Raw genomic sequence first — 26143 nt, 5'->3', positions numbered from 1 at the left:
AAAACTGGTGAAAAGAAAACATTAAAAATGCCCAGAGTGGGGGCTGGAGAGATAGATGGCTCAGAAGTTAAGAGCACCAGCTGCTCTTCTAGAGGTCCTGGGTTCAATTCCCAGCAACCACATGGTGGCTCACAACCATCCTTTATGAGATCTGGTGCCCTCTAGTGGTGTGCAGATATACATGGAAGCAGAATGTTGTATACATAATGAATAAATAAAACCTTTAAAAAATGCCCAGAGGGGAAGTAAAAGCCATGTTACATTTTCAGAAAGATACAATGTTTCTCATTGGGAGCAATGCAATAAGGAAGACAGACATATGGTTCCATAGTATGATGCTTAATTTTCTGTGTGAATTGGTGGGGCCTTGATGCCCAGATATTTGGACACACATTATTATTTCTGCTTCTGTGAAAGTGTGTTTTAGATGAGGCCAGATTACTGTCTACTCCAAACACATGCTGCCGAAGAACAGAAACTGTAGGAAGATTAAACTAGAAATATTGGGTCTGAGAATGTAGCTCAGTAGTAAAGAGTTTGCCTAGCATGTGCAAAACCTAAGTTTGATTCCCCAGCATCATAAAAGAAATAGAAAAGAAAGCCAAAAGAAAAATATTTACTCAGCTGCCAAAACTCAAATGCCAGCAAGTGTGAGTGCATAAGGCCAGTTCTCAGGAATAAACAAGTTGCCCCATCTTTGAGGGTTTTTACTTAGAATATACCAGGAAGACCAAAAGATCCCTAAGAAAGCCCCTTCCTGGCTGGAAGAAAACAACAACAGCCTCTGTCCACGTGCACCTAGTCTGATCTGCACACTACATCTGCACTATATGACCATCAGGAACAACTATGTGATGGAGTCTCATTATAGTTATGTGAGAGAAGATTATGAAACTGCATCCCCACTCATCTTCTTAGATGCTTCTCCAGTGATGTTGTGGATAATCATCCCCACAACCCAAGTTTAAAACATTTGTCCAAGATTGAGGCTTAAAAAGAACATCAGGGAATACGCAATTTTGTCCCCCCACCCCTGCCAACCAGGCTAACAAACCTTGAACAAATATAGTGTAGTACAGCTGGAAGAATGGCAAGAGAGTGACTCCATGGGGAGCAAGACAGAAGAAAGATCCAGAGCCAAGTGGAGAAACAAAAACAAGGTATCACTAGAGGATTTTGAAATCTCTGGTGCCCATGGCAACAACAAATTCTAACTCTGATAACCATAGCAACAAATTCTAACTCTGGTAACCATAGCAACTATAGCAACTAAGCAAATTTCAAATCTAGTCCAATTCCTGACTAGATCAACACAAACCCCCACAGTAAAGGCCTAGTGGAAGGAAAATCATGCTTAATATCCAAGTATAAAAATTGATATTACTATATATAATCCTATGCATGGTCATCTTTCAACCAAAAATAATGCAACACACACACACACACAAACACACACACACACACACACACACACACACACACACACACACACACACTAGGAAGAGACAAAGAAATCGTGTGAAACAAACTCGAATATCACATAGCTGTTGGAACTATCATAAAGAGAATTTAAAACAACTATGATTAACATGTTTAAGGTAATTTGCCCAGAGAGAACAATAGGTAACATCTGGAGGCACTTTCTGTATCTTAATAGAAAAGGTGCTTCTGGCATCTAGTGGATAGAGACCAGAGATGGTGCTAAATATCTTACAATGCACAGGATACCACCTTCCAACATAAATTTCTGCCTGAAAATGTCAATTATTTCCAGGCTAAACCCCTTTTTAAAAGCTCTAATGGACAAAGGCAGAGCCACACAAAATTACTTTAGTACTTTCGGCAGAAAATTGGAAACTATAAGAAAACAGTAGACATTTTAACATGACTATAGCAGTCATTTCATGATATATCTCCATATTCAGACCACAGTGTACACCTCACACATACAATAAAGAGAAAAGATGGAAATATTCAAAATAAAATCACGGAACATTATATTATCTCTGTTGGGGTCACCGACAGACTCACTGCAGCTGAGCAAAGAATCATTAACCTTCAAGTTGTCAATAAAAACACCTGGACTGGAATGCTAAGAAAAAAAAAGGACCACTGTACAGAATATGAAAGTGATGTAAGACAATAACAACAGGTCTAATATACATGTCACCAAAATGGTAAAAGAGAACAGAGAGGCAGAGAGCTGAAGAAATAATGCCTGAGAAGTCTCCAATATTACTAGCAAATACTGCAGACTCAAGGATTTCAGAGAACACCAAACAGGGTAAATTCAATAAATGCAAAACAATAAAATTTCTCACTTGACGTACAATGATTAAACTTATGATTTTTGTAGTTTACAAAGTTCACTCATGCAACCATCATGCCCTTTAATTTTGGTGTAGTACTTAATCAATTACATGAAGTATTTAATACTTTATTATCTAAATAGATGAGTTAGAGGATGGTATCCAAGTGTAGACTACTATGAGTGTTCTGATCATGTTTAAGATAGTCTAAACTAAGCTGGGATTTTTGTAGCTTATGTATATTACTCAATGTATCTTCAGTTCATGACACTTTCAACTTAAAATGAACTTATTATGTATTAATTTCTTTCCTTGTTGCTGTGACCATTATAGCTGATGGAAGCACCTTCAGGGGGAAAGGGTTCATAATTGTTCATAGTAAGGGACTATACTCCATTATGACAAGAACAGCATGGCACCTGGAGAACCACCTAGTGCAGTAACATATGGTGGCATGGCTATATATATATATATATGGCCCTCACCAGGAAGCAGAGAATTCAAGCTGGACATACTGGTGCTGTACTCTTATGGCCCCCATGTCTGCTAGCAAGGCTTTGTGTTCAAAAGGGTCCCATGAACTCCCAAAACAGTCCTACCAGCTGGAGACCAAGTGTTCAAATACACAAGCCTTCGGGGAACATTTTACATTCAAACCACAAGACCTTTCCATACACTGAGGAACAACTACAAATACACCTAGGCATAGCATGTTAGTACTGCTAAGAAATCAGTGGCAAAAAGAGATTCTTGCAATTGGTCAGAGTTGGGAGCACACTGCCTACAGAGAAAGAGGTAGAAAAAAAGAAGGGAGACTTCATTTTAGAAAACTTGAAAATAAGACTACATATTTTACATATTTAAAAAGCTTATCAACAAATGATATTGTGCTAACCAGTAAAATTATCTTTCAAAAGTAAAACCAACACAAGTGACCTTTATAGAATACCTTCCCAGCAACAGAAGAATACACATGCTTTTCAATTGCACATAATAGTCACAAAATAGGTCATATACTTAATTAAAAGACCAATCTTAACCAATTAAAAAGAATGAAGATCATCTGAAGTAAATTCTCAGGCACCCACAATCAAACCAGAGTCAACAACAGAGACAGCTGGAAATGCAGCACATATTTGGAAGTTAAACAAAACTTATGTGTGAAAAAAGTCTCCAGGGAAAGCAGAGAACATTTTCAACTAAATGAAAAGTAAAATGCAATATATCAAAATCTGTGATTTACAGCTAATGAAGTGCTTAGAGAAATATCAAGAAGTACAATATATTAGAAGAAAAGAGATCTAAAAGCGAGTAACTAGGCTTTTGCCTCAGGAAATTAAATTAAGAAGAGCAAATAAGACCTAAAGCAGAAGAAAGAAAATGATAAAATACAACAGAAATCAGTAAAATTAAAATAAGAAAGCTACAGAGTAAATTCAAAACCAAAGATGGTTCATTCAATAGAACAATCAAGTTCGTAAGCTCTAGGGCAGTGGTTCTCAACTTTCCTGATGCTGCAACCCTTGATTGCAGTTCTTCACGTTGTGGTGACCCCCAACCATAACATTATTTTCATTGTTACTTCATAACTGTAATTGTGCTACTCTTGTGAATTATGATGTAAATATCTGGTATGCAGGATATCTAGAAAGGGGGTCATGACCATCAGGTTGAGAGCAACTGCTCTGGGATGAGTGGCAGGGAGAGAGAGGGAGAAAGTGAGAAAGGGTGAGGAGAGGGGACTGTGCAAAATCAGCAATGAAACAGGAAACGTTACTACTTATCCTAAAATAATAATAAAAGACAAGTCTGAACAATCTGTGTCTATAAATTATATCATGTGTTTGGTCGTTTACAGAAGCAAAATTCCACAAACAAGCTTATTCACAAATTACAGAAATTTACTTTTTTCATGGGCAGGGCAGGGCAGAGTCCAGGATGGACAGTGGTTCCTTCTGCCAGGGTTGGAAAGGACAGAGAAGGAGGAGTCCAGGAGAGTGGTTGCCACTGCCAGGGTGGGAAAGGACAGCTGCTAACTGAACAGACAAAGGGACTTATATAGGGCTTCTTGTGGATGGAGTTTTTCCAGGGATTGGTTAGTTTTCCTGCTCAGGCATTGGTTTGTTTAATAGGTCAGGGGCAGAGTAGGATCTGGTTTCAGGGACAAACTGTTTCTTTCACTGGCCCTTTTTAGCCTTTTGGCTCTAGTTTCAGGGCTAAGACATATTTCTCTCATTGGCTCTGGCTCCAGGGCCAAAGTGTGTTTCTTAAGTTCTGGGTTCAGAGCTAATGTGTTTCTTTCAGTAGCTCAGGTTTCAGAGCCAGGATGGGTTTCTTTCACTGTCTGTTTTCAGGGCCAGGGTGGGTTTCTTTCACCGACTCTAGTTTCAGGAATACAATGTTTCTTTCAGTGGCTTTGGTTTCAGGGTCAGGGTGGGGTTTTTTTTGGCTGGCCCTTTTACCCAACATCATTTTTTTTTGAGGCACGGTTTCTCTGTGTAGCTTTGAAGCCTGTCCTGGAACTCGCTCTGGAGACCAGGCTGGCCTTGAACTCACAGAGATCCGCCTGCCTCTGCCTGCCTCTGCCTCCCAAGGGCTGGGACTAAAGGCATGCACCACCACTGCCCAACTACCCTACATCTTTGAAGTATCAAAAAGTCTAAGAGTATGTTGATTGCCATTAATAATAACTGTGATTTTAAGAGCCAAAAACTAGTCTGCATATTTTGATGGAAATGTATTGGGTAGAATATCAGAGGATATGTTTCCTCAATAGCACTATTGCCACAACAACACACTCAGTTGTCTATGTTGCTGAAATAGTTTTGTGACCACCTTAAATATTTCAAATTTGACATTAAACTCTTCTTCTCCATGAGAGCATTGGCAGCGCTCATATTTTTAAATTTTTCATGTAGTCCAATTTATGTTTTTGGCCTGTGTTTCAAATCCTTGAATTCATTGCCAAGTTGGATGTTATGAATCTCCCTGTGTTTTAGTTTTAAAGTTTTATATCCTGGATTTTATGTTTAGGTACTTCATCAACTTTGAGTTAATATCAGCATGCAAAATAACATAAGGATCCAATTTTAATCTTCCATGTACAGATAACCAATTTTTCAAATATATTTGTTGAAAAGATTATTTTACAATGATCCTCATAATCTGTGGGAGTTCAATTCCTGGCCGTCTACTCTGTTGCAGCAGCCTATATTTCTGTCTTTATGCCAGCACCGTAAGGACTCCATCTATATGATGTAATTGCATCATTCTCCATGAAATAATCATTTCTATCTCATCACATAGATGGTTAGGCTTTAATACATGAATTTGAGGAATATAAACATCCACATTATAGTGACCTCCTTGGTTCAATTATTCGTAAGCAGTCTATTCTTTTTTGGCTATTGTAAATGGAATTGTTTTCAGATTGTTCATTGTTAGTGGATTGAAATAGAACTGATTTTAGCATGTTGATTTTGTAACCTGAAATTTTGTGGCTTAGTTTTAAAATTATTTTCAAAATATTTAGTGTTGTGGCTATATATAACATTGCATCCTATAAACACAGATAATTTTACTTCTTCCTTTCTATTTTAGAAGACATATTTCCTTTGCTTGCCTAATTAGGTGCTTCTAACAAAAAGTTGAATAGAAATGAAAATAGGCATCCTTTGTTTATCCCTGATTTTAGAGATAAATTGTTCAGTCTTTCATTACTAGTTAAAATTGTGGTCATGGGCTTTTCATATATCATATTTTTATTATGCCTAAGTAGTTTCCTTCTATTACTAATTTGTTAAATGTTATTTTGGTTTTGGTTCTTGGTCTTTAGAGTCAAAGTTTCCCTGTGTAGCCCTGGCTGGCTTGGAACTTGCTCTGTAGACCAGGCTGGCCTTGAACTTACAGAGATTCACTTGCCTCTGCCTCCTGAGTGCTGGGATTAAAAGCGTGCACCACCATGCCTGGCTAAAGTGTTATTCTTTTATTGCATTAATTGAGATTGTTGTGGGGTATTCACCAGAGAAGACTGTTCAGACTCAGGCTTAAGCCCATAGAAAGTCTTTATTAATCCTCTGTCGACTACACTGGGTGTTCGGGATCCCAGCATAGCAACAAGACTTCTTCTGGGTGAGCCTTTAATTAAGCACAAAAAAACATGTCTGGCTTGAAATACTTCAGTTAACAAGAACAGTTAGCCAGAAGCAGAACTACAGAAGCCAAAAAGCAAAGTTAGCACATTTAGAGACTTTCCCAGAACTATGGGCTTTGATGGATTAAGTCTTTATTTTCATTTTGGTGGGTGGTACTGTCTACATGCTGAGTTTTAAAGCCTGGATGGTACTTCCATAATGGAGTCAGGTGTGCTATGGGCTCAGGGCCTACTATGGTCTGGGGCCCTGTTACATTGCTCACTGGTCTTAGTGAATGAGTCAAATTGTGGACTCATCCTGCTCTAAAGAGACGTAGTTTGTCCTAAGAACCATTAATTTTACTGAAGTAATACATAACTGGCCATGTAGTTTAAGATGCAGGGGGCCTACCATTAGTCATACCAGAATTGATGATTAAGGGCATAGTCAGTGCACAGACCAAGAGAACAGAACTGGTATCAATTATCTAATTTATGTCTTAGTCTCTTTCACTTGTTTAGTTTTGTTTTCCAGCCATGGCAAGACTTTTTAAATTACTCCTGATCAATTGGCATAGAAACAATAGGTCTTTCCCATAGCCAGACATCATGAGAAGTAAGTCTAAGCCCCCTCAATTTTGTAGGACCCTTTTTCAAAGGAATCTGTTGTTTTAATACCTTGAGGTCCTGATCAACCTGTCTACTTAGTTTGGAAAGCATCAGAAGAAGCACATTTAATCAAACTATTGGTACATGCCCACCAAGTAGTTCCAGGGGCTTGGTAATATTGCTGTTATCCAGATTAATTAACTCATAAGGCAGAACAGAAGGAAAAGTGCCTAGGTTAAAGGGTTTGGATATTAGACAAGTTTCAGCCCCTTGTAAGTCCTTTAACATTAATTTGGGCTGCCCCCAGTCACAGTGAGTTTTGTCAGTCAATGGGCTGACAGTCTGTGTATGTGCTAGAATATATATATATATATATATATATATATATATATATTATATATTGTATATAAGTACATATATTACTTATATATTATCAGACGTATCAGTAAGTAAAGGTTAAGACTGGATATGGGTTGCTGGTCTGTAGTCACATTAGCTAATACCTTCCCTCTATCTATCTACCTCAGTTTCTAGTCCAGGCCCAAGGATCATGGGGGTTAGACCATAACCCTGTATTCATACCAAACAAAAGTCTTAGGACAAAGTAGAGGAGCAGAGAGTGGAAGTACCACAGGTCCAATGAAACCTTGATTTCCATGGTCCACAGTCTGGAGACAGTCCATTTGGCAGCAGCATCTGTGGCTTCTGCTTTCTTGCCCTGGGTGTGGTGGATCCACGGTGTAATGTCAGCACCTTCACCATACGAGAAGAGAGAATCACCTTGTGGGGCCCTTTTCAGGTTGACTTCAGTTCCCCTTTGGCTACCTGCCTGACCCAGGCAGTATCACTGCATTGGAACAAGGGGAAACTGGTGGGGGACTCAGGGGTTGGCTGTGTCTCTCAGATAGTCCATTGAATAACCTTTATGGAAAACGGGAATGCCCGTAGAAATAGCTTTGAAGAGAGTGTCTTGTCCTTATTTCCTTATTCCCTTAGTCCCTATCTCTGCTTTCTGTCTACCATGATGTGAGAAGTTTTCCTAATGTGTGCTTCTTGCTGGAGTGATCTGCTTCATCACAGCCTGAAAGCAAATAAGCCAGCCAATCATTGACTAAAATCAGTGAAATTGATACTCAAGATACATTTTTTCCTTCCCTAAGTTGTTTGTTTCACACATGCAGAGGGCCTAAGTTGGTCCCATGCAGGCTCCCTAGCAGTCAGTCCAGAGTCAGTGAGCTCCCAGGAGCTCAAGTCAGCTGTCTCTGTGGGTTCCACTGTCATGTTCCTGACCCCCTCCCCTGGCTCGTACAATCTTCTGTTTGTAGGACTCTCAACAGTGGGATCAGCACCTGTCCCTGGCACTTGAGTTGGCTTTTGGGAACTCAACCCTCACACTGGGTTGCCTCACCCAACCTTGATGCACGTGGAGGAGCTTGGTCCTGCCTCAACTTGATATGCCATGTTTTGTTTACACCCATGGGAGGCCTGCCTTTTCCAAATGGAGACAGAGGAGGAGTGGATGGGGACAGTTAGAAGGGACATGACAGGAGAGATTGAAATAAGAGGGAGGAGAAACAGGTCGGTATGTAAAATGAAAATAAAATTAACAAAAACATTTTTAAAAACTTGTTTGCTCCTGGGAAGGGATGGAGATGAGGGTATATCTGGGAGGAGTTATGGGGAGCAGAGGTGTGAATATGATCAAAATACACTGTCTGCATTATATTAAAATGGGTGAATAAGTTCAATAGGCTGTTGTCTAAAGATGTGAAAAGTTTGGGGTGGTTTCAAGAAAAATAAGAGAATAAAATAAGAGAAATTATTAAAAATTAAAATAAGAGAAAATATATATAACAACCTTTGGCATGCTTTGGTATAAGAACAGAGAAGAGATGATATACTAGACATATTTTCTTTTCTTTTTTATTTAAATTAGAAATAATATTATTTTATATATCAATCCCAGTTCCCTCTCCCTCCTGTCCTCCCATCTCCTGCACCATCCCTCCATCCCACCTCCCCATCCACTCCTCAGAGAGGGTGAGGCCCCCCATGGGGGATCATCAAAGTCTGTCACATCATATTTGGCAGGGCCTAGGCCCTCCCCCTTGTATCTAGGCTGAGAAAGTGTCCCTTCATAAGGATAAACACTAGTTCCACTGTCAGAGGCCCCATAAACTGCCCAAGCCCCCCAACTGACACCCACATTAACGGGGCCCAGTTCAGTCTTATGCTAGTTCCCCAGATGTCAGTCTGGGGGCCATGATCTCCCACTTGCTCAGGTCAGCTGTTTCTTTGTGTTTCCCCAACATGGTCTTGACCCCTTTGCTTCTCCCTCTACAACTGGATTCTAGGTGTTCCGCTGAGTGCTTAGCTGTGAATCTCTGCTTCTGCTTCTGGATAAAGGTTCTATGATGGCATTTAAGGTCATCATCAATCTCATTATAGGGGAACGGGATTTAAGGTAGCCTCTCCACTATTGCTTAGATTCTTAGTTGGGGTCCTCCTTGTGGATTCCTGGGAATTTTCCTGGTTCAAGTTTCTCGTCAAACCCACAATGGCTCCCTCTATGAAGGTATCTGTTTCCTTGCTCTCCTTCTTGTTCTTCCCCCAACTTGACTTTCCTGATCCCTCATGTTCTCCTCCCCTCCCCTTCTCCCCTCCTCTCTTTCCTACCTCTCTCCCCTCCCATGCTCCCAATTTACTCAAAAGATCTTGTCCCTTTCTCCTTCTCGGGAGGGTGCATGTATGTCTCTCTTAGGGTCTTCCTTGTTTTCTAGCTTCTCTGGGGTTGTGGATTATAGTCTCGTTATCCTTTGCTCTTGGTCTAATATCCACTTATGAGTGAGTACATACCATGTTTGTATACTAGACACAGTTTTAAAGGTAACATTGGATTTTGGTTTTGCTTTATTTTAATGTGCGATACTTTGTAGAAAGTTTGTGTGCCAGTGGGAATCACTCATCAGAGAAGAGTAAGTTTGTGGAAGAGAGCATCAGAATTATTGCTTGGGCTGTGAACTGACTGGATAGAAAGGCTTGGAATCAACTGATCAAATACAAGGCTGCCTTTTGACAGTAGTGTGGATAGTTATCCAAAGTGATGAAAGGACAAGCAGAGCATTCCTTCGATATAGATAGGTAAGTGGGACGTTTCCTTTATTTGTACATTACCACAAGGATGTGGCCAACCAAGTATTAGAAACTTTGTGGAGAACAAGTGAGGCGTGAACTGCAATGCATACGAGTAGAACGAGTTGACTTGTCAGAAAAAGATGTGCAGCCATGGACATGCACGTTAAGAGAATATGTACCCTCATATATTTCTTTAGTGATGATTTGGGGTGGGGAGTTTGGGGGAAAACAAATATTTTGTTGCCAACACAGGGAGGATAATGTGCTCCGCATCCTCTCATAATTCAGGCATGGAGGACAGGGTGGGGTGTTTAGTGGAACACTGACGGGGGGGGTGGGATGGGGGCAATGGACTACTCCTCTCCAGCTGAGAGTTATTTTCCTTTAGAAAGTGAGGCCCTTTGCCACACACACTTCAATAAGCTTTGATGTTCACTGACAGCAGCAATCTCCTACTCTGGCTTTTGGTTGCCATGACAATTCTGCTGGGGCTAGGAGCTCTGCTCTTAGTGCAAATAACTGGAGTCTATGAGTAGAGAGAGAGTATTAAGGGAGGGGGAAACTCTTACTGAAAAGAATAACCTCATACACTTGTGGGTGCTCACGCTGTCATTAGTAGAGCCAGGCCAGTTAGACTGTAAACAGGAACCTTAAAGCAAATAGAAGATGCTGGCTTTCCCCAGAAGAAGCCACCATATTAGGCAATTGTCACTGGTTCATGATCCAGATGGCAGCACTGTCCTTTCTTTAATAACAGAACCCTCTGTTATTAATGTTGGGAGTAGGCACTAAGAATCCCTTATAAGAGCCAGGTATAGTCTTTAAAACTCTCTCTCTCTCTCTCTCTCTCTCTCTCTCTCTCTCTCTCTCTCTCTCTGTGTGTGTGTGTGTGTGTGTGTGTGTGTGTGTGTGGTGTGTGTGTATTGTGTGCGCATGTATGCCCTATTTGTTTGCCTATAGAGGCTAGAACAGGGTGTTGGACTCGCTGGCACTGAAGTTACAGGCAGATGTAAGCTACTGGTTGTGGGTTCTGAGTACCAAATTTGAGTCTTCTAGAAGAGTGTACAGAATCTTCCCTGCTCAGCCATCTCTTAAAGACAAGTACCAGGTTAATTACTAGGAGTTTGGGATGCTCAGGGGATGTAGCAGGTTCAATAATAGAGTTGGGAATAGGAGCAAAGTTAAACATACATGCGAAATAGGATGTTCCACATAGGGCTCCTGTAACCTCCCGGGTCACCATGACAACTAGATATGTTAAAGCAGAGGTCATGCTCAGAGGTGCCAGGGTTACACCTAGCAGGGGCTACTTGAGTGTGACCTGACATCCTAATTCAGGCAATCATACTTAATAACAGGCACCCCCACCTATAGTTACTGTTGTCTCATTCTTCACCTCTAAGCAAACGGGACAAGATGAAGTCAGGAGTCGGGTTTGAACGATGCCCTGAGCTGTTGCACTGCCCCTACTCTGCAGCTAAGAGCCTCCTTGTCCAAATTCCAGGATTCTTGCTCAGCCATCCAAGTTTCCAGACCCATAATCAGTTTTGAGTGTCAGTGTCCAGACCCATAATGGCTTAATCTGCCCAGTGGCCTGTTGCTATGGCAATTCTGCAAGAGCTTTATTCAGTAAATGAAATGAAAGGCAGCAGGAAACTTGGGCGGGGGGCTTAGGCACATAGGAAAGGGGGTCCAATTATAATTTGAATGTCTTAATTGCACTAATTGATACATGTGGGATTTAAAACGCACAAACACAGACCAGAGCAACAGGGGACATGTTTGGGACCAGCAAGTTGGAAAAGGTCCCTTTCATTGGAGAAAACTCCACAGAGTAATGGGGAAGGTGAGGGAGGTGCCAAGAAATTAGGGCTCGGGGTGAACTGTGTGACTGACTGCGCCTGTCTGTCCCCATGAATGTCCTTTAGCACTGCAGACTCCAGTTGCTGCTTGGGGCCTGCTGAGAGGGAGGCATTCAGAATGGTTCCCCTGAGAATAGAAGATGCTGGTGACCTTTCCTTGCTTAGAGGCCTGGGACACAGGCCATGGACATGACACACGGGCCCACAGCTCAGCTGCTTGGAGCCCAGGTTGCAAAGGGTTCTCAGCTGGCTGTGCCACTCACATCTCTGCAGCAAGGACCTGTCTTGTTTGTCTCCTTTCCGCCAATATTTTGGACTCTTTAATCAGCTTAGGTGTCTAATGGTTCAGTCATGGCTTAATTGGCCCTCAACTCTGGTTGCTATGGTGATGCAGACAGGAGCTCTCCTCACTAAGTTAAAATAGAAGAGAACTGAGGTGTATGTGTGTGTGTGGGGGGGAGGGAGATAGAAAACGAAACAGGCCAAGATTGAAGATGAGAACACGTTAATTACACTAATTGACAGCCTTTGGTGATTAAAAGCCCATAAGCACAGGCCACAGGGCCAGAGAGAGGGGGCCTGGAGCTTTACCTGGACACAGAAGCGTCCAGCACAGAGGGAATGGAACCATAAGAGACTCCCAAGAAGAAATCAGAGGATGACAGAGGCTCTGTGTACCAGCTGGGGATCTCTGGTATGAGTTTTAGAAAGACACGGGCATGGGAGGGGGTCACGACCCTCACCCGAAATTTCCATGACTCCTCAGTTGTCAGTCATGCTGTTCCCTGGGGAACTGAGGCGCAGGCATGAAGAGACTGGAGTTCAATGCATGCTGCAAAAGAAGCAGAACCACATGGACTCCTGGGTTCCTGACCACCTAGAACTCTGACTCCCATCAAGCCTGCAGTTGAGCCCAGCATGGTCTTGCCCCCCCACCCCCATTTCACAGACTCATGAAGCCCAGAAGGGGGAGGCCTGCCTACAGCAACAGAGCCCTCCATGGCAGAACACAGCTTTCCTTGCAGACACAGGCAATGGCACTTGGCCAAGAGTGACCGTGGGAGCACAGAAGGTTGGCTGGATTTTATAGACAGTGTGAGTGACTTGAGAGGCAGGATGAGAAGTTTCCCAGGGTCTTTGCATTCTAGAAGAGATAATGGTCACGAAGAGGGAGGTGAGAAGCAAAGGAAAGGGAAGGAGAACCTCCCTCTGCCCATCCCAGGGAGTTCCCTGTGAACTGGCTCCTTCCTGAGCAGTGTTTGAAATGATTTTAGAGTTTTCCCTAGGACACCTTTCCTGGTTTCACGTGGTGCTGATTTCCACGGTTCTGATGGTCTTTCTGCAGTGTGCTGTGGGGCCATGAAATATTCCACAGTGAGGGGATCACATTCCCAACACTGAATCTCAGGCAACCAGCAAGCTGGAAGTGGACCCAGGGTGTATGACGGGGGCTGTGTGTATCAGGTGCATAGATGCAGTTAGAGCACTTTCCACACGCACACCCTTCTCAAGCCATGCTCTCTGGAAGCGTGCTCTCACCTAGGAGTCAGCGGGCATGATGGGGGCAAGGCTCTGCTTTCCTAGAGACCTTGAGCCCCTGCTGCCGACCAGAGAAAAAGGTTGTGTGACTGTAGCCAGGATGCTTTGTGCTTTTATTTTCGTGCACGTGCACACGTGTGTGTGTGTGTGTGTGTGTGTGTGTGTGTGTGTGTGTGTGTGTGTGTGTGTGGAGTCTTCTGTCTAACTAGCTAACAAACACAGCTTTCCTTCCAACACTTTCATGCAGGCTTTGCTTTGCTTGACTATCATCTGGTCATGTACACTCAGAACACCCACATCCCTGACTCCCATTTTCCCACCTCTGCCCTTTTGTCCCCAGTATTACTGCATTTCACTTTGATATCTCATGTGACTGACTGTCCTCCCACCCCTCCATCAAAGCCAATTTTAATTTGAATTTTGAGACAGGGGCTCATGAGGTCCACCAGAATTCACTGTGTAGCCAGGGATGGCTTTGAAGTCCTGATCTTCCATTATCCACTTCCCAAGTTCCAGAATTACAGGTATGGTATGAGCCACCACACCCTGATCTGGGCGGCTCTGAAAGCGTACCAGGAATGAATGGTGGCTGTGCTCAAGAGCAGCATAGAATGAGTTAATTCCAATAGTGAGAGAAATTACAGGGACTCTGTAACACACCAGCTGGTGTGTAGAGAGGGCAGGGAAGATAACAGGATTCCTTTAATACTGATCTTTGAATGTTTGGAGTTGCTGGACTCCTGGGTACTGGGGCAGAATGAGGAGACTGTCTGAGTGGACCAAGAAAATGTTGTAAGGAAAGAGGAGACATGACTTAGGAAGCCTCCACCATGCCAGGCCAAGAACAGGTATCTGGAGCCATGAGATGTAGAGCAGACTCCTCAGGGATACCTAGAGGAGGGTTGGGGCTGGTGAGAGGCTGCAAAGTGAAAAGGGAAGTGAAGATAAAGGGGGAGGCGGGAGAGAAAGGAGGGGTTACGGAGGACAGACAAGGAGAGGAAATGAGAAAAAGATGAGGAAGAAGTTGAGAAGCAGCAGAAAGTGTTGAGGGGAGACAGGACAGACGAGAAGACAGACCTTGTCCACTACTACATTTTGGTTTAAGAAATGCCAGACAGGGTCTTGAGACATGGCTCAGTTGGTAAAAGGCTTACTGCACAAGACTGAGAACCTGAACTCAATCTCCAGCATCCAGATGAAAGCGGGGCCTGCTGAATGCATCTTTGACCTCTGCACTGAGGAAGCAGGGTCAAGACATCCCTGGGGCTTGCTGTCCAGCTGAACTGGAAAGTTCCAGGTTCAATGAGAGACCCGTGTCAAACAACAATAGGGAAAGTGACCATAGAAGACAACAGGGATCACACACACACACATACATACATACACACACACACACACACACACACACACACACACACACACACACACACACACACACACACACGTGCATGCTACACACCCACAAACATGGAGAGAGAAGGTGTGGTGGGTGCATGCAGTACTGCCTAACCTGTGAGAAGGTGTAGCTGATGTGCAGCCAGCACACCTATGGTCACATGCAGCCACACAGAGGAACTCTCAACTGAGTACTGAAGGTACCATCTGAGGCAGGAGGATGACACCCCATCTGTGTGTGTGTGTTTGACCAGTGTTGGCTTAGACCAGTGACTGGAGCTGCCGTCCTCTCGTCCCCTTGAGCCCAGCCTTCACTTTCACGACCTGCAAAGAACTACACAGTTGCATCCTGTCCTGTAGGAGGAACTTGCATGCCCAGTGACAGGGACATATTCCTTCCTTCTAATTTACATGGGGGAAGTCGTTGGCAGGGTCAGTGCTGGCTCCTCAGCACGGGTATTTTCACGTGGGCACGTGAGGAATGGCCCACTAGTCCTTTAAGATCCAAACTCAAACGTCTCAATCACGCCTCCGTGTTCCAGCAGGAGGCCTGTGGCAGTCGTTCCTTTCCAGAAGTCTTCAGCTCTCCATCACACAGGGCTTGGGGACATTGCCTCCTCCTAGAACCCTCACTGTGGTCTGGTACAGTACATGCTTCTATGAAGGACAGTCCCTGACACAGGTTTTACTTTTGTCACCTGACTGGCCCCTAGGAATTAAGTCATGGAGGAACCTGTCCCAGACATCCACAGGTGTGTGCTCAGTCTGCTGCAAGAATGAGGCCATGGAAGTTCCCTGTTCTGCAGAGTGTCCAAAGGCTCAGGAGCAGACAAGGGGAGAGCTTGGTGAAAGAACACAAGCCCCTCCTCTGTCACCTAGAGGAACTGCAATTCCATTTTAGATCTCTATATCTATCGGGAAATTGCAATTGAAAGCAGCATCTGCTGTGGGGTCACGGGGTATGTGCGCTCATCATTACCGAGAGGCTGAGTGTGGGAGTAGGGCTCGTGACCCTGGCCTGTCTCTGTAAAAAGCACGGATCCGTTTGTTAGGGAAAATTCTCGCTGCATCCTGCAATAGAGGCCGATGAGAGTGCACAATGGAGAAAGCCAGGAAAAGCAATTTTATGAGGTTCAGACACAGCTACAAAAGATTGCTGTTGGAGAGGCATCTGCACATGCACAGAGACAATGGGCAATATGTCCCTGCGGGTAAACCAAACTTTATCAGGTCTCTTACAATTAAGCTCCCCGAGTGTGAGGGAGAACTGGCACTCATCTGTTCAAGAAGGTCTTCCCGATCCCACTGTCTGCTCCCCAAAGCAGTTTTTCTCCTGGAACACTTTCTGCTTTGAAGTGGAAAACATGTTCTTTGTGTTTATTAGTTGTTTGGTTTTATTGTTGTTTTTGCTTTTGTTTTGACACAGGGTCCTTTATTAAGCAGGATGACCTCAACCATCTTATCTTCCTTCCTCCACTTCCCAGTTGTTTGTATAACTGGTACGTGCTGGCATACCCAGCTGGAAATATTGTTCTTTCCAAATGCCCCAATTGCTTTTTACATTCTTTTATTGGCATATATTGATTATGCACAGTGATGCTTTCATAGTGTCGTTTTCATTCAAACATATTGTGTTTTGACTATAGTTTCATGTCACATGATATGGTCCATGGTATATAAAATCTAGGACGTCTGTATTAGCTAGGGTCTCTACTGCAGTGATAAAACACTATGACCAAAAGTAACTTGGGGAAACAAGGGTTGATTTCGCTTTCCTCACTGAGGAAAGCCAGGTTAGGAACTTAGGGTGGGAACCTGGAGGTAGACCTTGATGCAGAGGCCTTAGAGGAGTGCTGATTACTGACATGCTTCTCATGTTTTGCCCAGACTGCTTTTTTATAGATCCCAGGACCACCAGCCATGAGTGGTAGCAGCCATAATGGGCTGAGCCCATCAATCACTAAGTAATGGGCTTGCTTCCAGCCTATTCTTATGGAGACTTTTATTCTCTACTGAGGCTCCCTCCTCTCAGATGACTCTAGCTTGTGTCAAGGTGACATAAAAAGTGGCTAGAACAATGGCCAAATGAGAGGAACCATGCAGTATAAGCAGTGCAGATGTGCCCTTTTGAGTCTAGCTTATGTTAATTAATATGATGCTGTGCAGTTGCATTCATTTTCTACAAATGGCATAATTTGATTCTTGTTTATAGCTGAAAAGCTCCATTCTCTCTCTCTCTCTCTCTCTCTCTACACACACACACACACACACACACATATATATATATATAAATTTATGAACTATCCCTAAACAAGGAGTGAAATAAAGATGAGAGATTATCTCCTAATCAACTGCTTGATGATTAGAGGAGCTGGAATTGCAGTTCAGGGCTCCTGACAACCATATAGAGCATTACCTTGTGTGGCTGATGAGCATGATTGAGCATGCCCATTTCTTGCTGGTAAGTAAATTCTCTAGACAGAGAAAAAGAGTCTGACATGTGTCTTTCATTGCTCTCTCCCTCCATTCCTTCCTCAACTTGCCTTCTCCATCCCTCATGTTCCCATCCCCCATCCTCTCCCTTCTACCCCCCTCCCAGTTTACCCAGGAGATCTTAACTAATTCCCTTTCCTGGGTCCTCCATGTGTGTCCTTCTTATGATCCCGCTTTTTACCTAGGCTCTGTGTGGTTGTGGATTATAGCTTGGTTATCCTTTGTTTTAATGTCTAATACCCACTTATGAGTGAGTACATACCATGTTTATCTTTCTGGATCTGGGTTACCTCACTAAAGATGGTTTCTTCTACTTCCATCCATTTGCTTGCAAATTTCAAGATGTTATTATTTTTCTTACTGCTGAGTAATACTCCATTATGGAGTTAGGGAGATACCTGGTGCTAGAGGAATTCCCAGGAATCCACAAGGAGGACCTCAGCTAAGATTCCTAGCAATAGTGAAGAGGGTGTCTGAATGGGCCTTCCTCTTTAATTAGATTGGTGACTAACCTAATTGTCATCAGAGAATCTACATCCAGTAACTGACAGAAGCAGATGCAGTGACCCACAGCCAAGCACTGGGCTGAGTTCCTGGAGTTCGGTTGAAGAGAAGGAGGAGGGATCATATGAACAAGGAGGGTCAGGATCATGATGGGGAAAACCACAGAGACAGCCGACCCCAGCTAGAGGGAGATCACAGACTATGGACTGACAGCTGGGGAACCTTCATGGGACCGAACTAGACCATTTGTATGTGGGTAACAGTTATGTGGCTTGACCTGTTGAGGGGTGGGGCTGGCAGTGTCACCAGGACTTATCCCAGGTTCATGACTTGGCTTTTTGGAGTCCATTCCCTGTGGTGGGATACCTTGCTCAGCCTTGGGACAGGGAGGAGGGGCTTGGCCCTACCTCAACTTGGTATGCCAGAATTTGTTAACTCCCAAAGGGAAGCCTTACCCCCTCTGAGGAGTGGATGGGGGTGAGAAGGATGGGGGATGGGAAGGTGGGATTGGGATAAGGGGAGGGAGGGGGAACTGTGGTTGGTATGTAAAATGAAAAAATTTAAATAAAAAAGAACCAATGGATCAAAAAAGAAATCAACAGAGAAATTAGGATAAATATTGAAAAGAAAGTGAACACGAGCCTCTCGGAAGCCTGGGCTTCAGGCTGGCAATCCTTTACTCTATGTCTAAAATCCACATATGAGTGAATACATACAATGCTTGTCTTTTTGTGATTGGGTTACCTCGCTCAGAAGGGTTTCTTCTAGTTCCATCCATTTGCCTGTGAATTTCAAGATTCCATTGCCTTTTTCCCCCCACTGAGTAGTACTCCATTGTGTAAATGTATCACATTTTTTTCTATCCATTCTTCAGTTGAGGGGCATCTAGGTTGTTTCCAGATTCTGGCTATTACAAATAATGCTGCTATGAACATAGTTGAACAGATGTCCTTGTTGTATGAATGTGCTTCTTTTGGGTATATGCCTAAGAGTGGAATTGCTGGATCTTGTGGTAGACTGATTCCCATTTTCCTGAGGAATCACCATACTGATTTCCAAAGTGGCTGTACAAGTTGGCACTCCTATCAGCAGTGGAGGAGTGTTCCCCTTTCTCCACATCCTCTCCAGCATAAACTGTCATTGGTGTTTTTGATTTTGGTTATTTTGACAGGTGTAAGATGGTATCTCAGAGTTGTTTTGATTTGCATTTCCCTGATGGCTAAGGATGCTGAACACTTTCTTATGTGTCTTTCAGCCATTTTAGGCTTCCGGAGAGGCTGGTAAACAAAGAGGACCCTAAGAGAGACATACATGGTCCCCTGGAGAAGTGGAAAGGGACAAGATCTCCTGAGCAAATTGGGAGCATGTGGGGAGGGGGAGGGAACTAGGAGAATGAGAAGGGGAGAAGAGGAGAGGTGAGGAAGACATGATGGGACAGGGAGGTTGAGTTGGGGTAAGAACAGAAGAGAGCAAGATAAGAGATAATATAATAGAGGGAGACATTATAAGTTTAAAGAGAAATCAGGCACTAGGGAAATGTCTGGAGAGCCACAAAGATAACACCAACTAACAATCTAAGCAACAGAGGAGAGGCTACCTTAAATGCCCTCTCCTGATAATGAGATTGATGACTAATTCATATGCTATCGCATAGCCCTCATCCAGCAGCTGGTGGAAGTAGAAGCAGATACCCACAGCTAAACCTTGAACTGAACTCCAGATGTAGAGAAGGAGGACTGATGAGCAAAGGGGTCCAGACCCCCTGAATGTTGGTGTCAGTGAGGAGACCCTGGAAATCTATGGGGCCTCTTGTAGTGGATCAGTACTTACAGCTACCATAGAAATGGACTTTGGGAGCCCATCCCATATGGAGGGATACTCCCTGAGCCTAGACACAAGGGGGTTGGCCTTGGCCCTATCCCAAAGAATATGACAGACTTTGAAGACCCCCCTATGGAAGGCCTCACCCTTCCTGAGGAGCAGAAAGGGTATGGGATGGGTAGGGCATTAGTTGGGGGGGCAGGAAGGAGGGGATGGAGAGGGACCTGGGTTTGACATGTAAAATAATTTTCTTTCTAATAATCTAATAAAAAAGAATGAATAAGTAAAAAAAGAAATGGAAAAATGAACAAATACATAATGAATTAAACATTATACAACATATGCATACATTGAAACATACTATTTTATGATTATGATTATGATATTTTATGATTCTATCTTTTATAAACCCATTAAAATAACTTAGTTTCAAAAAGAAAAAAAGAATTTGTCAGAAGACTTAATGTGCAGATAATTTAAGCATACTTTCTTTTCAAACAAAAAAATTTGGAAGAGTAAAAAAAAAAAAGAAAGTGAACACAATACAAAACTTACCAAGCCTTCTGGAAATTTTGAAAGCAATACTAACATGTCAATTTTTATGTAAATATTTCCATTAGAAGAAGTTCCTTGGGGTTGGACTGAAACTCAGATGGTTATGAGCTTGTTTAGCATGCATGAAAACCTGGGTTTAGTCCCCAGCACTGCCTAAACCATACTTGGTAGTACAATCTCTGTAACCCTAATAATTGGGATGTGGAGGCAGAAGCATCAGAAGTTCAGAGTCATCTTTGGCTATATGATGAATTCAAGATTTGCCCGGGTTGGGTAGTGGTGGTGCATGGCTTTAATTCCAGCACTTGAGAAGCAGAGGCAGGCAGATCTCTGAGTTCAAGAGTGGTCTACAGAGTGAGTTTCAGAATAGACAGGGATACAGAGAAACCCTGACTCAAAAAACAAAACAAAAATATTAGTCTGGGATACATGAGACCCTGTCTGAACAATTTTTTCTTAAACCAACAATCCAACTTTATACTTAAGAGTAATGAATTTATTTAAAATTCAGTAGACAGAATGCAATAAAATAATAAAGTAGTGATCAATAAAACGAACAACAACAATAGGAAGATTAAACTAAGGGTGGGTTCTTTGAAAGTATCAACAAAATTTAGGAAGCTGTATTGACTAAAGAGACAGACGAAAGAAGCCATAAATATTTAAAATCATAAGGGTAGTAACATGTGGTGGCTAATCTTGATTGTCAACTTTACTACATCTACAATCAGCTGAAAACCCTAACAACTGGACATGTTAATGAGGGATTTTCTTAATTCCATCATTTGGGGTGGTAAAACCTACCCTTAATCTGGGCCATACCTTCTGATGGCAGTCTATATAAAAGTACATGGAAGAAGGAAGCCTTTGCCTTTTGCCTGCTTGCCATCACTCTCACTGGCAAGGTCATCTATCCGGTTGCTGTGGCATCCCTTTGTTGGAATTAGAACCTACTTATTCAGGATTCCAATGTAGACTGAAGCCCAGAAGCTCTCTAGGTATTCCCTGGGACTCCACTGTCATCAGATTGAGACTACTGAAACATCCAGTCTCCTGGACTGAACAACCCCTGGATTCTTAGCTTTTCCACCATTGTTGGACTACCTGGATCACTACTGTAAGCCATTCCAAATCATTGCGTGTGTGTGTGTGTGTGTGTGTGTGTGTGTGTGTGTGTGTGTGTGTGTGTGTGTGTCCACTTCTGTTCCTTTAGAGAACACTAATACAACACCTAGTTGAATAAACTTTACAGAAGGACAATAATGAGCAAACAGAAATTTGGAATAGAACTGTAAGTAGTAAGGACACTGCCTCAATAAGCAACAGACTCTTAACAAAGGAAAGCCCAGAACTTGATGGACTCACTAGTGAATTCTTAAAACAAACATAAAAAACCCAAACACCTCCCTTCTCAAACCTTTCTAAGAAATTCTTAAGGAGAACATGATCCTGATCTCATTTAATGAGGCCAGAGTTAACTTGATATTAAAGCCAGACAAAAGACTTACACAGAAAGAAAGCTTCAGGCTAATATCTTTTCTAATCAACATAATCTTGAATAACCTGGGAAGAGAATTTCAATGAGGCATCATGCAGATCATGTTGGCCTGTGGATGGGTCATTGGAAAATTATCTGATTATACTTGAAGTAGGAATATTCTTCCACTGTGGTAGTACCATTCCCTAGGCAGGAAGCCTGAACTTTCTAAAAGTAGAGAAAGTGAACTGAGCATATGCAAACATGCATGCACTTGCTCTCTCCCAGTTCCTGATCGGGGATGTGACTAGCTGCTTTAAGTTATCAGTTCTTGACTGTGGATGTGACTAGCTGCTTTAAGTTACCACATTTGCTTACTCTCACTGATGGACAGTAACCTGAATGTGTGAGCCAAATAAACCCCCTTTCTCTTAAACGAATTATAAACAAAACATTAGCAAAACTAGCTTGCCAAGATATTAAAGGCTTACACACAATGCCTACATACGATTTATTCATGGAGAGCAAGAGTGATCCCCAGTATGAAATTTAGTCACTATTCCACCTTACTAAAATGAAGGGGCAAACATAATCATCTCAAATTTCACAGAAAAAGAATCTGATGGAATTCAGTAGACTTAGGGACTAAAACCCCTCAACAAACTAGGAACAGAAGAAAATCACCTCAACATAATGAAAAAAGAATATACTCAATGATTAAATTCTGAAAGCTTTTTTTCCCCTCAAAATATGTTTGTTATTGGAAGCCATAGCCAGAGTAACAGGGTTTAAAAAGAAAAGAAAAGAAAACTGGAAAGGAAAAAATTAAACTACCTGTGTTTGCAGATGACATACTCTTCTATGTAGAAAAATTTAAATATTCCACACCGAAAAGAAAAATCTCTTAGCTCTAATGAAGAATTTAACATAGGGACAAAATACAAAATCAACACACAAAAGCCAGTTACAATATATACGTGTGGAAATGTCAATGAAATCCATTATTTTGCATAATATATGCTAATAAAAGTGATTAGTGTAGAACAGACTGTCAGTTATATTTCTACATATTAACAATGAATAATAAACCCAAAGGAAATTAAGAAAAACAACTCTTTATGAATAACATAAAAAGAATGAAATAGTAATAAATTGAATTATACTTTAAAAATCTATTTTTATTAATTCTTAGAGAATTTTATACAATGGATCTTGATCATATCCATCCCCCAACTCCTCCCAGATCCACCCTCTCCTTTGCCTTCCACACTTACTGTCCTCTTTTTTGTTTGTTTTCCAGAGGAGACTATCACACTGTAGCTGTTTTTGTCTTGTCTTATAATCGTCCCATCTTCCACAATGTTTCCTATAGGGGTTTTGTTGTAAATGTATTAATTTGGGGAGGGCACCCCATAGTGAGTTGATATCTCTATTTTGACGAGTTGTGACTTTCTGTAATGATCCTCATCTGCTTCAAAAAGAAGCTTCTTTGAAGAGGGTGAATATAAGGGTACCTATTTGGAATGCAATTAGAGATTATACTGGTTTAGGAAACTGGTCCTCCTTTAGGGTCCAGGACTTCACCAGCCCCAAGTAGTTGACTAACTTTACAGGGTCAAGCATGCATTCTCACCTAACAAGTGGACCTTAAGTTTAATCAAGTGGTTGTTTATTACCCCTGGGATATAAGTGCTACTATAGCACCTTTAGAATATCTTTCCATGCTAGCCATTGTTGTGATATGTCGTGTTATAGCTGGATAAGACTATTGATAGGTTTTCTAATATGGCAGTTTTAATAACTGCTTTTGAAACTGAGAGAGCTAGTCCTCAAGGAGGAGGCTTCTATGCCAGATCCAGGTTGATTTCCTTAAATCCTGTTTCTAAAGTGTGTGTCTCTAACAACAGAGTATTCCTTGCCCCTCCCTCCCTCCTTCCCCCCTCTCTTTCTTTTGTAAGGCACCAATAGCAATAGCCTATTAGAGACAGTGTTTCTAGCCCTAGCTGGCCTCAAGATCTTTATGTTGCTAAAGATGATGCTGAACCCATAATCCTTTGGTCTCCTCTTCCTGAATGCTGGGATTGTGTGTGTGCACTTCTAGTCCCACTTTATTTGTTGTAGAGGATGGAATATAGAGCTATATGCATGTTAGGCAAGCAATCTACCAACTCTGCTACATTCCCAGCTTTCTCCCCTGTCACGATCCTCTTTTGAAATTCAACTTAACTTTTCTTCAGGTACTGCAGATTGAAAATAGAGCCTCAGACATACAGGACCAGGAACCTACCAATGAGCTGTATACCCACTCCAATGAAAGGCATGTGTATTGAAAACTGAAAAATGCTTTGAAAGAAATCTGAAGACATAAATATTTCCCATTCCATTTTCACGAAGTGGAAGAAGTAATATTAAGAGGTCTATACTGTTCCCAAACATCCACAGATTTCACAGATTCAATGCAATCCCTATCAAACTCCATATGATATTTTCCCAGACATAGTCATATCTCTGATAAAATTCATACAGAATCTCAAATGACTAAAACAGTTCAGAAGAACTTGAACATTGTAGACGGAAGTTTCTGTCCCACGGCCGTTTAGTCTCAAACACACAGAGGCTTATATTAATTATAAACTGTTTGGCTGATGGCTCAGGCTTCTTATTGGCTATCTCTCTCTTAATTATTGACACATTTCTATTAATCGGTGTATCTCCACATGGTCTTGGCTTACTGGTGATGCCCGGGTCTTTTGATTCCTCGGCAGCTACATGGTGTCTCCTTGACTCTGCCTACTACCTTTCTCTATCCCTGTTTGGATTTCCTGCATGGCTAAATACTGCCTGTCCATTGGCGAAAATAGCTTTATTTGTCAACCAATAAGAGAAACATATATTTACAGCATACAGAAGGACATTCCCCATCAGGACATTTCACACTTAACTGATTTAAAATGTATCACAAAGCCACAGTAATCAAAATAGTGTGAAATGGGGCAGAGAGCCCAGAAATAAATCCTTATCTACACATCAACTGAATTTCAGCAGGGATGCTGGAAATACTCAATGCCAGCAAGAAGGCTCAGCAGGTAAAGGTGCTTGCTATACAAGCCTGGCAATCTGAGTTTGATCTTTGGAAACCATGTTAAGTTGGGAGGAGAGAACTGATCCCAGAGTTGTCCTCTGGTACACATATACACCGTGGCATACATACCCTCCTCATATTGTATAATAATAAAAATTTAAAAATCATGGGAAAACCATATATTCACATTCAAATGAGTAAATCTTGTCCCTTAATTTTGAAAATGCAATCTCAAAATGGGACACATTTCTTTGAAAACCATATACTTTAATGAGCAGTTTATAGGCAGAAATAAAATAAAATCCTTTGCTAATACTTAAAAGGCAAATATTCAGTTAATAAAAGGACAGTGTTTGAATAGACATTTCTTCAAAGATAAACAAATGGCTGATAAATATATGAGAAGCTGCTGCAAGCCATTTACCATCAAGGACGTGAAAATCAAAACCACAATGAGATACCACTTGACATCCAATGCAATGGTAATAAGAGAAAAGAAAAAGAAAAAGTGTTGTCATAGAAATTGAGGAACTTGACCACATTCACTGCTGGTAAGACTCTTATATCCTGTTGTTCAGAACAGTTTGGCAGTTCTTCAAAAAGTTAAACATAAAGGTACATGTGATCTAACAAGCCTATCCTAGAGTTAGCCCCAACAAAGAATTGAAAATGTCTATACAAAAGCTTACAGGCAAATATTTATAGCAGCGTTGTTCATAAGAGATCCAAAGTGGAAATACAACAAATGTTCATTAAATGATGAAGGTCAGTACAATTCTAAACAGCAAATGAAAAGAATCAAAGAAAGAAAGAATTGAACAGTGGGAATACATGAAATTTTTAAAAAGTTCTGCACATCAAGGAAAACATCACTAGAATGAAGACACAACCCACAGAATGAGTGAAAAATTTGCCTACTATACATCTAACAAAAGATTGTTTAAAATATCTATAATATATAACTCCAAAATTTAAATATCAGGAAAGCCCATACAGTCAATAAATGGGCTGATGACTTGAATACACAGTCCTTGCAGTCACTGACCACTTCTGGTTTTTACACTCTTTCTGGCCTCTGGAAATGACGCCAAGCCTTGGGAGAAATGGGTGTGATATAGATGTCCTACTTAAGGATGAACATTCCACAGCCTCTTATTTTTGTGGGACTCTGTGTTAATTACCATTTACTGCAAATAAGAGCTTCTTTGATGAGATTTGAGAGTTGTGTAA

At 41.8% G+C, this 26143-nt stretch overlaps 1 long non-coding RNA gene across 7 annotated transcripts in view; it reads right to left on the bottom strand.

Annotated features, from left to right (window-relative positions):
* Magee2 overlaps positions 1-26143 on the bottom strand; it is a 156642-nt gene that overhangs the window by 40342 nt on the left and 90157 nt on the right. For 6 of the 7 annotated variants that reach the window (XR_004771363.1, XR_004771361.1, XR_003488414.2 and 3 more), the window contains one exon: positions 7680-7803. The exons of the other annotated variant lie outside the window; for it this stretch is intronic. This is a non-coding gene — a long non-coding RNA (MAGE family member E2). The remainder of the gene's footprint in view (positions 1-7679; positions 7804-26143) is intronic. 7 annotated transcript variants of the gene reach the window in all.

This window comes from Cricetulus griseus, chromosome X, assembly GCF_003668045.3.
Source record: "Cricetulus griseus strain 17A/GY chromosome X, alternate assembly CriGri-PICRH-1.0, whole genome shotgun sequence".
In the NCBI taxonomy this organism is placed as follows: domain Eukaryota; kingdom Metazoa; phylum Chordata; class Mammalia; order Rodentia; family Cricetidae; genus Cricetulus; species Cricetulus griseus.
Note: the sequence above shows the minus strand (reverse complement) of the source record. Positions and strands in the feature narration are given on the sequence as shown.